The sequence below is a fragment of the Eublepharis macularius genome, chromosome 16 (genome assembly GCF_028583425.1).
Source record: "Eublepharis macularius isolate TG4126 chromosome 16, MPM_Emac_v1.0, whole genome shotgun sequence".
Classification (NCBI taxonomy): domain Eukaryota; kingdom Metazoa; phylum Chordata; class Lepidosauria; order Squamata; family Eublepharidae; genus Eublepharis; species Eublepharis macularius.
The window spans coordinates 38,895,900-38,912,681 of NC_072805.1; the positions used below are offsets into that span (position 1 = coordinate 38,895,900).

Sequence of the window (16,782 nt, forward strand, 5' to 3'; positions counted from 1 at the left end):
TGCACCGCCTTCTGGATTCCTCCGCCCCCTGGGGGTGGGGCAGAAGAGAAGCCGCGGCGTTTGAAGCAGTAAAAAAACTACTGTCGTCAGAGAGCGTGCTGACACACTTTGATGAGAAAAAACCACTCGTACTCGCCTGCGACGCCTCCCCATATGGTATCGGAGCCGTCTTAAGCCACAGAATGCATACCGGGCATGAAGCACCCATCGCCTACTTTTCAAGAACCTTGTCGGCCGCGGAACGAAACTATGCCCAAATAGACAAGGAAGCTCTGGCAATCGTAGCTGGGGTGAAAAAATTCCATGATTACCTCTACGGCCGGAAGTTCCTCATCGCAACCGACCACAAACCACTCCTGGGACTACTCTCTCCAGACAAGCAAACGCCTCAAATCCTTTCGCCCAGAATGCTGCGGTGGACGGTGTTCATGTCTGCCTACTCCTACGACTTACAGCACCGCCCCGGCAAAGCAATGGGACATGCCGACGCCCTGAGCCGCCTGCCACTTGCTGACCAGGGGACCGACCCATCTCCAGCTCATCACATCATGCTGCTGGAAGACTTGCCGAGTCCACCACTTAGAGCCTCCGACGTGGCGTCACACACTGCTAAAGATCGCACCCTCAGCCGCGTTCTCAACTGGGTGTGGAGGGGGTGGCCATCAGGGCAGCTGGCCGAAGAGTTTCGGCCGTTCCTCATTAGGCAGCACGAACTCTCAGTGCACAAGGGCTGTCTGCTATGGGGAAATAGAGTTGTAATTCCCAGCAAACTGAGACAACAAGTGCTGGAGGCACTACACAGCGGACACCCAGGCATAGTCCGCATGAAGGCAATGGCGCGCAGCTATGTTTGGTGGCCAGGCATGGATAGGGCTATCGAGGAATGGGTCCGTACCTGTCAGCCGTGCCAAGAAACACGCCCAGCTCCAGCGCAAGCCCCTGTACATCCTTGGGAGTCAGCGAGAGCACCCTGGTCGAGACTCCACATTGATTTTGCAGGGCCATTTCAGGGACAAACCTTCCTAATAGTTGTGGACTCTTATTCAAAATGGCTAGAAGTTGTTCCCGTCTCCACAATGACTACTGCTGTGGTCATTAGGGCCCTACGTCAGCTGTTTGCAACACACGGTTTGGCTGACACGGTAGTGTCAGATAACGGAACACAATTCACGTCAGCGGAGTTCCGGCAGTTCCTGGCCAACAACGGCATCAGGCAAGTCACGTCTGCTCCGTTCCACCCTTCCACCAATGGGCAGGCAGAACGGATGGTGCGGACAACAAAGGACAGCCTTCGGCGAATCAGCCAAGGAGACTGGCAATCGCGATTGGCTGCGTTCCTGTTACAGCAACACGTCACGCCGCATTCTACGACAGGGCGTAGCCCCGCTGAACTACTAATGAACAGGAAGCTCACCGTGACTCTCGACAGGCTGCACCCCGACCTAGCGGATAAGGAAAGGCCCATGCCGGAAGGAGAGGTAAGGACCTTCCAGCCGGGGGATCTCGTATATGCCCGCGACTACAGCGGACGTCTGCCATGGGTGCCTGCGACCGTGGACACCACAACGGGACCAGTGTCATACGCCGTTGTCGCTGCGGATGGCAGGAAACTACGAAGACACGTGGACCAGCTACGACGCAGATGGCCGACCAGGACAACGGGAGCCGAGAGCTTACCAACGCCCAGTGAACAGGATACCATCCCTCCAGAAACGGACAGTGAAGCTATACCACAGCAGGCACCAGCGGTCAGCTCACCGGCTGCAGAGGCAAGTACTACCCCCGAGAACCAAGCGGAACTAAGTAACGGGCTACCAACTGCCCAAACACCGGCTCAATTGTCGGACGCACTTTGTCCCTCGCCTCAAGTGACCTTACGAAGGTCCCAGCGGACTCGGACTACTCCCAGCCACCTGAAAGATTATATTTGTTAGGAGGTCAGTTCTGACTTAGGGGGGAGGAGTGTAATGTATTGGTCGAACTGTAGCTGATAGAGAACTCAAGGCTTTGCTATCAGTGGCCACTAAGTACGGGTGGCAGCAAATCAGGAGAGCCAGATAAAGACCAATCACTGAGCTGTAAATAAGTTACAATGTATGTGAGTTATGCAAACGAGGGTATTCTAAAGTACGTGTTCTCATTGGCTATAACTCTTTGGGAGGGAAAACTGGTATGTATATATATTGAGGGTTTCTGTCAGTTGTTGTTGTTGTGTGTGGTTATACTGAATAAAGAGCTGTTGGTTTACTTCAAGTCTGAACCCACTATTTAATATATAGCCTGATCTTGTCAGATCTTGGAGTTGCCATATTTGCGACTTGACAGCACACAACACTCACAAAACCAATTCTGTGTTCTGCATTTGGTCACACCAGAGTGTGACAGAGTGTTAGGAAAATGGGATGGAATTTCTGCGTGTGTTTCCATATGCATTGCAAGGACACACACAGGTATATACTTTATCTGTTAACGTAGTTTGTTGACTGTTTTAGGCACTGTGGTGTTATATTGTTAAACCAATGAGGCTTTACACTGTTTTTAGATATCGTTAGTAGCCACCTTGATCCTTCGGTTGGGAAATGGCAGGCTAAAAATATCTTAAACAAATAAACCTTCAAACCCACTTAACCTGAATCAACAAACATCAGCGCATAGTTTGTGTATCAGCTAAAACACTCTGTGCGTGCGCAATCAGTAAACCAAGAAACAGAATGTGCCTTTTATGATTTACTTTTCTGGGCAATACTTAGAAGCGGTCAATACTTCCATGGTGCTCAGGAAGGACTTGGGGAACAGATTCAGCATGTCCCTCCGTGTCAGATTCGTTGACAGCTTTCTGATGTGCATCACTCAGTTGCACGAGAGGTCATTTCTGAACACACACGCGCCCATGATCCCCTGTGAGTACTGTAAATTTTGCACAGAGTTGTCTGTTGATTTAAATTCAGAAGACAGCCTGAAGTTGTTGGTGATATGGGAAACTGAAACTGGTGACGTTTTCTGATCCCAAATGCCTGTGAATCAAAAGCTTGTACCATTTCGCATTCACAAAAATTCACTGTCCCATCAACATTTACAGTGAAATCCTAAGCAGAGTTACTCGAGTCTAAGCCCATTGATTTCAACGGGCTTAGACTGGAGTAACTCTGCTTTGGATTTCACGGTTAGTGATTAATTACCAGCAAGAGTTGCCATAATTTCCGTTCCTCTGAGGCAAGGGGCAGCTTCCATCAGCAGAGATAGTGTGTGTGTGTGAGGGGGGAGGTATAGTGTACTGTTTAGAGCAGGGGTCCCCAACCTTTTGGAGCCTACGGGCATCCTACTGACGCAGTATGGCCAGCAAAGCCACAAAATGGCTGCCACAAAGTAGCTGCTGCAGGAGGCGGAGCCAGTCACAAAATGGCTGCCGCGGCTTACCTTCAGTCACACGGTGAAGATCCTTGTGCTGTGGGGAAAGCTTCTGCTTTTTAAAATCTGCTCAGCCAATCAGATCTTCAGTGGTCAATCAGAAATCATGTTTGGCAAGAGCCCCACCTGACCCCATCCACTTTCAAAACACAACTGATGGGCACCAAGGTGTTGGTGGGTGCAGCGGTGCCCATGGGCACCATGTTGGGGATCTCTGTTTTAGAGTGTTTGTTTGGGGAGACCTTGCTTCAGATCCCTAAATCAGCCTTCCGGCTGAATGAGCGCCAGTCACTCTTCCTCAAGCTAACCTACTTTGCAGGATTGTTGTGATAAAATGGAGGAAAGCTGAGCTCCTTGGAGGACAGGGAAGATAAAAACTTGATAGATAAACTAAAGAGAAATGAAATGAAAAGGAGGGGCTGTGACTGAGTGGTGGAATATCTGCTTTGCTTGCCAAAGGGTCCCAGGTTCAGTCCCCAGCATTTTCATTTAAAAGGCGATAAGAGATGGGAAAACCTCTGCCTGAGAGCCTGGAGAGGCAGCTGCTAGTCAGAGCAGACAAAAATGACTATGCTAGACCAAGGGTCTAACTCAAAATAAGGCAACACCATGCGTTTGAAAGGACCATAAAAATGCCGTGACGGTGGACACTTGAGTTTTATGGCGTGTAATAGCAGACTTGCCCAAATCATTGTGTCGCCTTGGGCAGCGGCATTATGCTAGGCTGTTAAAAAGCCCCCTTAGGGCTGACATAATATGCAGCATATGATATTCTCAAGCTAGCCAGCAGCAATCCTGTCTGTTAGGGAGAGGAATATTATCTTGGCATCTTGTGCATCGAATGGTCTGCCCGTCAGTGCGGCACAATGCTTGGAGAAATGAGAACAGAGAAGACTTTTTTTTAAAATGCTGGGAGATGATTCTCCTACAGGCAGATTTTGTCTGTCAGTCTATCTACCTATCTTTCTTTTCTGTCTGTCTGTCTACCTTCCTTCCTGTCCATCCATCCATCCCCCATTTTTCTCTCCAGTGGGGACCCAAAGTGGCTTGCAACATTCTTCCCTCTTCCCTCCTGTCCCCACAACAACCCTATTAGGCAGGCTAGGCTGAGAATGTGGGACTGGCCCAAGGTCACCAAGCCCATGGTAGAGTTAGAGATTTAAAACTAGGTGTCCCAGATCCTACTCTAACACTCCAACCATTACAGCATGCTGGCCGTAGGATTGCTAACATCCGTGAGAGTAATAAGAACTAGTGTGACGTAGCGATTAAAGGGCTGGACAGGAGTGTGTAGATGGTTGCTTTTTATGGCTTAGTACTTGCAATTTTTTTTAAAAAAAGTGCTTTTGATGTCCTGCACGTTCATCTATAGTTGAGTCCTTTCCAGCAATAACTCATCCGTTGCCATTTTCCTGAATAGCTTTTGCTACTGGTAACTTTCCTTGGGCAAATCCACACATCCCTGCGCATCCCGGCTAAACTTCCGGAAGTATAGCGTCTTTCTAGTGCGATTTCTGACTCATTGCGCTATGAGTCAGAAATGGTGCTAGAAAGACGCCATACTTCCAGAAGTTTAGCGAATGTTTACCACGACACGGGGATGTGTGGATTCAGCCCTTGTTCAAAACTTGCTGATCCATTTTTTGATTTCTGGAGATCTTCCTATATTCTTCCCTGATGAGGGATGAGTGGATTCTTCTGTTCCACCCATTTATTGTTCTGTGAAATGGTAGGTGTGTGCAAATGCTTCAAGATTTTTTCCTGTGTGGTATTTTCCTAATGTGTTCCTGTGAGTTGAGTAATCTCAACTCGATTCATCATACTGCCACGTTAAGAATCTGTTTATCAGAGTTTTATCGATGCGCATGGGTGTGGGAGAAAGGGGTGAAGGAACAGAAAAGTGGTATTTTCTGCAAAATTTAGAAATTAAAAAAAAAAGATACCGTTGAAGATTGCTGGTATGTAAGCGCCACTTCATAAGTGAGGCCAAACAATTCAGAGTTCTAGAACCTTGGGAGAAATTTCAATGAGGAGAATTTTGGAGTCATCCTTAGTTTTGTACCGTATTGCATAGATGGGAAGATGTATTCCATTGCAGAGCAGGATGTACAATAGTTAGAGTTAGGGTTGCCAGGTTGTGTTATTCTCCTTGTGGGGCGGGGAGACTTGGCTCTTACCTCCTTCTTCCCATGTTAATCTCATATTTGCATGCACTGTGCACATGCAGGGCTGCAGCTGAGCAATGACATCATTTCCAGGGACAGCACTTCTGGTGACGTCACCGCATAGGTGCAGGAGTGCTCCTGTGCTGCTCAGCAGGTTGATTTGGGCCTCAAACAGGCCCAAGTCGGCCTGCGGCAAAGAGCAGGAATGCTCTCGGGACGGCGCAATGATGTCAGTGATGTCATCACGCTGCTCTGGTAGCGCCTGGGGAGGCCCATTCCCGTGCTTTTCTTCCCCTCCAGCCAAGTAAGTGGAGGCGGGGGATTGAGAGTGAAAGCGGGGGGGAGGGTGTCTCCCATCTCCGTCGGAGGAGTTGAATCCCTAGTTACAGTGCTAGAATAAGTTAAAATCTTCACCACAAAGTTCACTGGGTGACCTTGGGTCAGTCGCTATCTTGGATAACTCGAGCTTTTCCACCTTAAACTCGTTTATCTCATTTTAGTCTCTTTTAAAATTAAGTTTCCCGTCACTTTTTCACTTTACGAACACATCTAGTACAAATGAATCCACAGCTATTCAGTATTCCGGGCTTCCCAAATGTCCGGCTCGTCGAGGGTTTTGTCTGGGTCTGAGTGTTGCCGCTTGAGGATGCAAAGTAAAAGGAGAAGGACCCCAATTTTGACAGCACAGCTCTGCCTTTCAGGTGTAACCTGGAATTCTTTTGTCCTGTCTGACTGCACGTGTTTCCTGATCAGGTCTAGACTTTTGCCTGGACAGCAACTAGATTTTCGCTTTGCTTGCCTGACTTCATAACCTAGGTCCGGCTTTTCCTTCCTTCCTGCTTCTCTTCCAACCTCCCATATTTTCTGCTTGTCTGTATCCTCATTTCAGCCTCCTCCCCGCCCTTTGGATTGCCTTTTCATCTCAAAGTCTGATCTGCAGTAGACATTTTACCTCCCATAGGTCTACTGCAGTTCTTCATCCAATTCCAACCCCCATTCTTCCTGAATTCACATCTCAGTTTCTTGCCTCCTGTTCTGATTGCAAGTCCAAAGGACGAGTTGCAGGGCTCATTTTGAGGGAGAATGTGCAGGAACGCAGTTCTGGCAGTTCCCCAAAGAGGTCACATGTCAGGTGTCCCCCCACCCACCTGACTCTTGGCCATTTGGGCCCGTTTCGGCCTGGATTGGGGCTGAAACAGCCCGGCTCACGCCTCTTGATCGATGGTGGATCACTCTCCCACTCAGCAGCGGCCCAATCCTGACCATCTTGGGCCCCTTTTGGGCCATTTTCAGCCCCTTTTGCCATTTTGGGCCCAATTTCGGCCCTGAATGGCCAGGATTGGTCGCAAACAGCAAGGATCGGTGATGTCAGGGGGTGTGGCATATGCAAATCAGTTATGCTAATGACACACTTCTGGCAATGTCAAGGGGCATGGCATATGCTAATGAGTTATGCTAACGAGTTATGCTAATGAGGTCCTCCAGCTCTTTTTCTACGAAATGACCCCTGACAAGCTGTAATATGGCCATCATGGCCAACTGGTCATTAAATACCCTTTCTTGGCTTTCATTCTTGACCGATGAATGTTTCATTACTAAATGACAATGGCCTACAATCCCTGCAGTTTACCATGTAGGTTAACATTGTCTGTCTCTTGCTTGATATCATCGATCTATTGATGCCCCTCCAAACCACTGTTTGTTTTCTCAGAAAGGCAGAGCTGCGGTCATTCACAGCATCTAATCACCAAGGTTTGAATGGAGACTATCTCAGAGTCCTGACCAGTATTGTTGCATAACAGAGCACCAATTAAGGAGATAATTGCAACCCTTTCTTATGTTTTCACATTGCCCATTTCATTTCATTACCTTCTCTCTCCCCCATCTTTTTAATAAACCATCTGAGCAGCAAAGATAAAACAAACTTTCGGATCAGTCCAAAGAAAAAGAACCTAGATTTAACTTCTGGGTTGTTATGTAAAGCTCGATCAAATCCTTTTCGTCTTAACAGACTTAACTGGTCAACAGCAAAAGGCTCTGGATTCTGGGATTAAGATTGTATTTGGTAAGAGGTCTGCTGCATTAGTGCTTTCTTTTGAACTGTGGAAAGAACAAAGTAAACATCAAAAGCCTTAAGCCAGGAGAGCGGGTTGTTGACTCAGTGTATATGCTTGACAAGAGACTCCGACGCAATTGTGGCCACTCTGTTTACCGAGCGAGCGAGGCCGAAAGAAGCTATTTGACTGACCGGCGGCGTTGCCTATTTGGGCCTGTTACTTGCCTTTGATTTCTGTGCTTTGTAAATCACTGCAAGTATGGAACAGTTGGATTTTTTCCCCCTGCGATGATCAAACCTGTCAACGTTGAAGTTTGGGAGGGGCTATGGCTCAGTGGAGGAGAGTCTGCTTTGCATGCAGAAGGTCCCAGGTTCAATCCCTCCTGTTAAAAAAAGATCAGGCAGCAGGTGATAGGATAGATCTGTCTCTGAGACTTTTGGAGCTGCTGCCAGTCTTAGTAGACAATACTGAACTTCAAAGACTAATGATCTAATTCATAACAACAACAATAGTGTATATATACTGCCCTTCTGGACAGATGTGTGCCCACTCAGAGCAGAGAACAGACTTATTATCCCAACAATACAGCTGGGGATACAGTTATTATCCGCACAATAAAACTGGGGCTTACCCAAGGCTCCTGCTGAGTTCACGGCAGTAGTGGGAGTCGAACCAGCAGGAGCAATATTCAGGCCCATTTTGCACCATCTGGGCTCCCCTTGCCCAGAAGTGGTCATGTGTCTGCAGTATCATCAGAAGTAACATATCAAGCGATGTGAACAACCAGCCCCTTTGTGGCAATTCATGTGGCCGGTGACGGGGGAGGAATAATTGGTACTTCTGTGCTCATCCAAGTTTCCAACATGTTGGGCTGTTCCGAGTTACAGAGTTCCCTCAACATGGACTTGGCAGCACCTCTGTGTTTCTAGCCAAAAGACAAAGGGATGGATCTTGTAGCTGTCTTCTGCTAAGTTGGATCTGGTGACCTTCTTCCACATCTTCCTCCAATGACTTCTTTTAATGGAGAAAGCCTTCTCTATTGGGGAAAAGTCTTTCTCTAGTGAAGGAAGATGTGGTAGAAGGGAGTAAGATCCAACACAGAGAAAAGCAGTTTATGATCCAAGGCCTCTCGGGGTAGAAGCCACACACCCACTGTCTGTAATTCAGTCACTTCCCACATTGTGGTGGATGGAACTTTTAGCCAGATGTTTCCGATGTTGGCAGCTGTATCAGTGCATCTGCCCATGTGGCCACCATGAGTCACTGTGAGGGGAAGTCTGCTATGGTGTGTTAGAAGTTGTAATCTTAACAGATCCCTGCCTATACCTGAAGGACCATCTCTTTCCTGAATCAAGCCGTGTGCCCGTTGAGGTTGTCTCAGCAGTTTTTGCTTAACATTCCATCTTGCCGACGCTTCATCTTTGCCGTGGTGAGACGCCATTCTTTGTCTGTGGCGACACCTGTTTCTGAAGAAGTTTGGTTTTCCTGAAGAAGTTTGGAAAGCTCCTTCCCTCCCTCAGTTTTGGAATCTTGGCAAGGCATCGTGGCTATGGCTCAGAGCATCTGCTTTGCATGCATAAAGTTTCAGTCTCTGGCATCTCCCGTGAAAAGAATCAAGTCATAGCTGACATGAAAGATCTCAGTTTGATACTCTTGAGAGCTGCTGCCAGACAGAGTAGACAGGACTGATTTGGTCTGACTCAGTTAAAGGCGGCTTCAGGTTTTACAATTCTTGTTTCTCGCTACCCACCCACCCTCAACCTCCAGCTTAAGCAACGGTTTGAGATTTCTATCAATTTGTGGTGTTGTTGACTACTTTAGCGAAGCTTGGATTCCAAATTCTCTTACAGATCTTGATTAGATCAGCATAGATAGTGAATGTCCATATTTTTTCCTTGATTAGGTTTTAATTTTACATAATTACATAGAGAGATTCTGCACACATTGGATAATGCACTTCCAATCCTCTTTAGAGATCATTTGGAACTGAATTTTTCGAGTGTGAAACAAAAAATCCACTTCCAAACGGTAGCTAAAGTGCATTGAAAGTGCATTATCCAACGTTTGCGGAATCAGCCCTTATTACACTTTACTGTGTAGGTCCTACATTTCATGCGCCTGCTATTTTATTTTTCATCTACATAAAATGTCTGCACATTGAAAATCCAAAGAAGTGAGCTCTCGTCCAAAAATGCATATGCTGGAGTAAAATTTTGGTAGTCTGTAAAGTGCCACTGAACTGTTCCTGTTTGGTGTAGTGGTTAAGAGCAGCAGGACTCTAATCTGGAGAGCCAGGTTTGATTCCCCACTCCTCTGCTTGAAGCCAGCTGGGTGAGCTTGGGTCAGTCACAGCTGCTAGGAGCCCTCTCAGCTCCACCCACCTCACTGGGTGATTGTCATGAGGATGATAACGACATACTTTGTAAACCGCTCTGAGTGGGTGTCGGAGTTGTCCTGAAAGGCGATAAATCAAATGTTATCATTATCTGTCAACAGGTTAGCATTTGTGCTCAGGACTGAATGGCTGTTGTGATTAGTTTGGTGTTGAGATTTGTTTGGTCAGTATTTTAAATACTTTGCTACCTGCTTGTATTTTTTTAAAATGGAGGGAGATCTACTTTCTTAAATAAATGACTAGGACAAACAAGCTTTTGTGTGGAGATGCACATTCTCATATAACCACATACATCACCCGCCAGAATTAGTTCCTGCAGTGTCTTCAGAGCCATGCCAGGGAAGAACACCTCTCTGAGGTACAGCTGTTTCTCTTTCCTGTGTCGTGTAGGCTGCTGGCTGGAAACCTCCTTGCAGTCCAACTAGCTCCCATGGAACCCCATACTTGGCTGACAGAGCCCACAGAGAGTGGGCTCGAGGCCAGAAGCAAGCCATTCGGGGAATTGCAGGGAGCCAGATGAAAAGGCGGAGGTGGCTTGGTTTGGCATGTAGGTCTGAAGTTCCCTAAACCTGAGCTGCAGTCTTTATATGCTCCACTGCGTGCCAAAAGTACCAAGCTCCACCTGAGTTGGAAGTTGATAAGCTGATTAATGGGAAATGAGCACCGTACCAGTAAGTATGAAGTGTGGGTGGGTGGGGTGGGGGAGGGAGGTGTGAGATCGCATGCCAAGTGAAAACTGTTTAGCTTGGCAGGAGTCATAAAGATCACCAAAGAACACGAGACGCGCAAGGCTTAGCAGACGTTTTCCTCTGGCCATGCAAAAGTCCAGGAAATTGTAAGGAACAGGAAGGTTGTTCCCCATGTGCAAGAGGAAAGTCTTACATTGTAATGCACATTTTTTTAAGAAAAAAGAGGGAAGGCAAATTTTCTCATTGACATGAATGCTTCTCTTTTCACGAACTGGTAGTTAAATCTAAGGTTTCCAAGCTGCCGCTCACTAAAACTCGCTGGGCTTTAGAAGTCTGGGTCAAAACTACGGGTTAGTTTTTTGCTAGTCTTGTTGCCTGATTGGAAACACCCATAGTTAACAGCCATTGCTAGACCTCCATAAGATGCTGGGCTACGGAGATGGGAGTGGAGATGTAAAATTTCTGGGGGGAAATTATGCCCAGGATATTTGGGAAATATTTGTGCCATACTGGGCAAGCCCGGTCTCGTCAGATTTCTGAAGCTAAGCAGGGTTGGCCTTGGTTAGTAATTGGATGTGGGACCTGCCAACGGACACCAGGGCTGCAGAGGCAGGCAAGGGCAGACCACCTCTGTTAGTCTCTCTTGCCATGAAAATCCCACTGGGGCCACCGTAAGTCGGTGGTGACTTGACGACAGTCTCCACCACCACTTACTATCTTGCCAAGCCTAAACTTATTTTTCTGCTTTGGCAACGTAGAATACATTGTTTAAAGTTCAGCATATAAAATTGTACTATTTGGCATATTTATGAAACTTAACAATATAAAATGCCTTAGTTTTGAACGAGCAACATTGGAAATATATTTGTTTCTTTAGAGAGAGCTCCATCCTACGCTGCCTTAGCACACGTATTTTAGATTTTTGCCATCTGAGGAAATGAAAAAGCTGAAAATGCAAAACGTGACGAAACTTGTTTTGGGCCCCCATTGGGAAGAAAGACAAAAGTACAAGTGAAGCAAAATAAATAAAAATAAAAAGTACCCTGATGCAGTTAAATTTTAAGAAAACAGCAGGAACGTGGAGCAGCTATTATCCATTCATGCCAGAAGCATTTATTTGGGGTGGGGAGTTTACATTATTTTCCTGAATCTAAAAAATTAAGCTGATATAGTTGGCCTCCATAGAAGGAAGGATCCAAAACGAGAAAACCTTGTAAAGATACACCAGCTTCATTCTTCCTTAGTTGGGCTGGTTGTTTCCCTGAGTGTTAGGCTAAAGTAGTTCAAGCCAAGCCACTTTATTCTGCCTCTAGGTTCAGCCCTACCTGTTGGGCTACAGAAACCTCTCCCAAATGTCCGACAACGGAAATACACTTTTATCCTGAATAAAAATTAGGTTGACTATTACGGTGTGCAAAGAGCTTACTGGTGCCATTACAGGGTCCTCAGAGGAAAGGGAGATGGCGAGAGATCAGAAGAGATGGTTTGCCATCGCTTCTCTCCATGTAGCGACTTTGAACTTCCTTGGTGGTCTCCCATCCAAGTACTAACCAGTGGCACCCTACTTAGCTTCCAAGATCTGACAAGTAGAGGCTAACTGGGAGAAAGCAAAGCCAGAGCCTTGACTCATAGAAAGATTTAGTGGGCAGCCCGACAGTGGGTGGATGTATAGGGCTCCCAGCGGGCTTTCATCTGCTTCTCCTGGCAAACTTTATTTTCAGGCTGCGCAAAGCATTACTGAGTTAGGAAACCTGTGTTAAGAAAGGCCAATGATGCTCACATATGGCCGGACTTTAGCTGTTTAATAAGGCTCCACAAATGTGCTTAAGCAAGTCTCTAGTTCTGTGCTATAGAGAGACCTATCCCGGCATGTGCTAAACAGTCTGAAGCTGAACTCTGCCCACAGGTCAGCCAGCACCGCAAACAATGAATACCACTAAGGGAACAAGCCAGTAAAGTGTTTGAAAATAATCTCATTGGAATCATGATGAATACCAGCGGTTTTCGTTTATTCGACTCAGGGAACAAAGATCCTTTTCTCTGTTTAATTTCCCAGGAATGATTATTACAGGCGGAGATTTCCTGCCCTCCTCTGCTCCATGGTCTTGGCCCAGCCTTGTTGAGCTTTGTTTCACAAGTTGTTGCAAACTGAATCCAAAAATGCCACCCTGCTGTTTTTACTGCGAAATCTGTAGGTGTTTTTTTAAAAAATTCATTCTCAAAAGAGGTGTATTTTTCAGTTGGGCATCTTTGGAGCCAAATTCTGGTCTTGGTCACATGATGCTGAACTCATGACGATTGTAACCTTATCCATGGTCTTGCTGGAGATCTCTCCCAAATATTGGACCTCCCGAGCAATGAGTGGGTGTTGAGAAAGTTGCAAAGTTCTCTATGATTATATGTCTGAGTCACATATTGGGTCAAGAGAGATGTAATATCTCAAGTTGCATTCATCACCATCACAAGTCTGGCAGAATTATGATTTGCATAATGGAAGGTATATATCGACTTATTGAACCCTGGTTCAGTTGAGGGGGTGTCAGAGTTGTGGTAGAATTACGGACACTTCAGGTTAGTAGTACTATGGTGGTACTTCCCATTCTTCCTAATGCTGTTTGGCCGCTATGCAGCCATGCCAAAGTATGACATGAGAGCTGGGCTGCTTGTTTTTGAAGCAGAAGAGAAAGGCCAGGGCTTTTTTTCAGTGGGAACGCGGTGGAACGGAGTTCCGGCACCTCTTGAAAATACTTGGCAATAGTGTGTGAAAATATTATTTCAAAGAATTCTGTGTGTTTCTTTCTCATTTCCCTCTTGAGAGTTCCGCCACCTCTTTTCCCAGAACCTCCCCCCCCCCCAAGAAAGGCAAAGACTGTTAATACTTCTTCCTCTCTTTTTTTGTGTTTGTGGCTTCTTGTGCAGATTCAGCTTCTGGTTTCTGGAGGGGGGGTATATCTGAATTAAATGTGGTAAGAGTGCTTTCAAACTGTCCCCACTGTGTTTGTTTCCTGCTGCCCCTTTGAACCTGATCAATTTATTACGGTATGATTCACTTACAGCCATTTGGTCTTTGTTTTTTTCAATTGAGGAAGTCTTTCTCCGTCTGAGAAGTCTTCTTCCATCCGATTAATACTTAGCAGAAGTGATTTGTTTGTTTGTTTCATTTATGCCCTACCTTTCTCTCCACCAGGAACCCAAAACGGGATGCATCATTCTCTCTAGTTTTACACTCACAACAGCCCTGTGAGGTAGAGTAGACTGTGTGTGTGTGACTGGGACAAGGGCAGAGTGGGGAGCTGAACCCGGGTTCCCCAGATCCTAGTCCAAAACTCTAACCATTACTCCACGCTGCCATTGGATCAGGCTACTTTTGTGATGTTTTACAGTTCGTGCTGACCCCTTGCTGTGGCTGAGTTGAGTCCTTGAACGCGAGGTTGCTGAGAGCCCCCAGAAAGATTCCCTTGGCTCTCACTAAGCTAGTCTTCATATGCAAGCATGTAAGATAATTGCTGAGCTCTGCAGGCTCCTAGCACAACCAAGACTCCTGGAATTTTGACCCCCTCCCCAAGTCCCTTCTTCTTGACTGCCCTGTTAGAACACACTCAAATATCTCTTCTAGTGCATTGCTTTGCAAAGGTCCGTAATGGAAGACAAGCTAAGCTGTCCTTCTGCAAAGCATGTCTGCCATTACCAATCTTTTCATCGCACACTTCCTCATAGTTTCCAGAGGAATGCCAAATGGTTCAAGACCCACGGTGCCAACTCCAGTTCGTCATCTCCGTAGAACACAATGGGTTCTCTTTGTTTTTTGGAATGTCCTGTCTCCACCAAGCCACTCAAAACAGACATCACAACTTGCCCAGTGTCCCGGTATACTTGAAAGTTGTAAAGAGATGGCTTTCTGTGTCAAAGGCAAGTATGTTGGGCGGGGGATGGGGGGGGTAACAATCCCTCTCTTTCTCTTCTGGTTCAAAAGCCAGAATCGAGGAATTGAATTTTACAAGCTGTCTTTTCATAAAAGTTTGTAAGGCTGGTTAAATTCTGGAAGCCCTTGGGGGCTAGCTGTTTTCAGACACAACAACAACCCGATTGTCTTGCCAAATCTATAACAAATACACAAAGTAGAGACAGCTACAGCAGCAATTGGAGAGAAAAGGATATTGCTTTGACCGGCTTGCTGCACCAACTGGAAAGTTCACCGCAGTCAGGGGGCTATTGTGAGCGCGGACTCCACTTCTGCTTAGAGTAGCTACAGAAACCCAAAGTTTTACCTCAACAGGCAGAACAAGCAGCCTTTGTTACCTAGACAGATTACAGCCTATTTTTTTTTCTTTTCCTAAAGTCTGCTCTTCATAAAAGCCCAGCGTGAACAGTGGAAATTCTGACTTGCCTCAGATACTGAGGCGACTTTTATAGTTTTCAAGTAGCTTCAGGGTTATATTTTAAAAGTTGAATTTCATCACATGTTTTAAGTTTTGCTGAGGAAGAAGAAAAAAAGATGTATTTTTAGTGGGGTGGGGAGGTTTTCCCCCCTCCCTCCCTCCTCTTCACATTTCCCCCCTCCCTTAACAGATGTTTCATCTCAATCATATCCAAAACCTCAAAGCTCTAGCACCAGTCAACCATAGTCTTCAATGGAGAAAAAAGAGGAAAAGTCATTTATTTGCAGGAGAGAGTTGGTCTGCCTTCCCCTCTACCACCATTCCTCCCCCATTGCTTTTTTAAAAAAAAACAAAAGCACAATTTACGAGCGTAAAGAAAATAATAAATTTAAAGTTTTGGGGGGTTGTTGAAATTAACCTGAAGTAGCGGTTCTGCCCTGTGTTTAGATGGCCACTCTCCAACCCATCCTGTCCTATTTCAGGTATACCGAAGCATAATTAGTTAGTTCAGTTAATTCAGAGCCAGGAATGCAACGAGTCCCATAACCTATAAAAAAAGGTCACACGACATTGAAATGAGAAAGAGAGTTAGCACTCCAAATATATAAAAATGGCATGAGACATCTTAAAAGCAGATATTGGAAAATGGGAGAAATGTTGCTTCGGTAGGACTTTAATAAGACTCTACCGAGCAGGCACAGATCGCTCCACGAAGGGTTTGTTAATTTCCTCTTTGCCTCCCTGAAGGCTTTGTCGATTATTGACAAACCCTCTGAGGAGCGATCTAGCCGGCTCTGTATCGAAAGGTGAAATTCAAACTACGCTTCCCGGCTAACATTGTGTCTCCCTTCACTTGAGCGTTCCCGTGTAATTCGTCTCGTGTAGTTTAGCTCTGAGCTACCGAGCCAGCTGATGTAGCCCTTATGTAAAGGCTCTCTGCCATTAAAAAAACACAGTGATATCAGGGAGAAGTTGTCTAGGAATTGCTAGTTTGGATTTAAATGCAGAGGGATACAATATGGTTTCCAGTGTTATTGGATATTTGAACACTCTAAACTTGTCCACGATGGCAGGATCATCCTCTGGATGTTTGATTCGTAGCAAGCAAAAGAACATTCAAGATTGGTTTCTGTAGCATTGTTTCTTTAGCTCTGTGAGGGCCATTGTGATAGCTTTCCCCCTGGGAAGTAATTTTGATGAACAGGTTGCTTCCGTCTTCCTGGTACCTTCAGAGCTCCTATTATCATTGCCAATGTCACAGAAGCCCAGATTTCTCCTTGAACATCTAAGTTAGACAAGACTGGTTCGAAATCAAAGCCTGTGTTATTAATGGCATTACCTCCACCACCTTCCTTTAAATAACGTTGTGTAGGCTCAGAGCTTTTTTCTGGGAAAAGAGGTGGTGGAACTCAGTAGTGGAACTCAAGACTGCACAATGATGTCACTTTGGGTCAGCTGGAACAAGGGGGGAGTTTTTAAAAGTTTAAATTGCCCTTGGCGAAAACAGTCATGTGGCTGGTGGCCCCGCCCCCTGATTTCCAGATAGAGGGGAGTTTAGATTGTCCTCCGTGCCGCTTGGCAGCGCGGAGGGCAATCTAAACTCCCCTCTGTCTGGAGATCAGGGGGCGGGGCCACCAGCCATGTGACCATTTTTAAGAGGTGCCGGGACTCCATTTCACCGCGTTCCTG

At 46.2% G+C, this 16,782-nt stretch overlaps 1 protein-coding gene across 1 annotated transcript in view; it reads left to right on the top strand.

Moving 5' to 3' along the window:
• The window catches only part of NKD1 (NKD inhibitor of WNT signaling pathway 1), a 155,439-nt gene that overhangs the window by 87,733 nt on the left and 50,924 nt on the right, over positions 1-16,782 (top strand). The gene's annotated exons all lie outside the window — the stretch shown is intronic.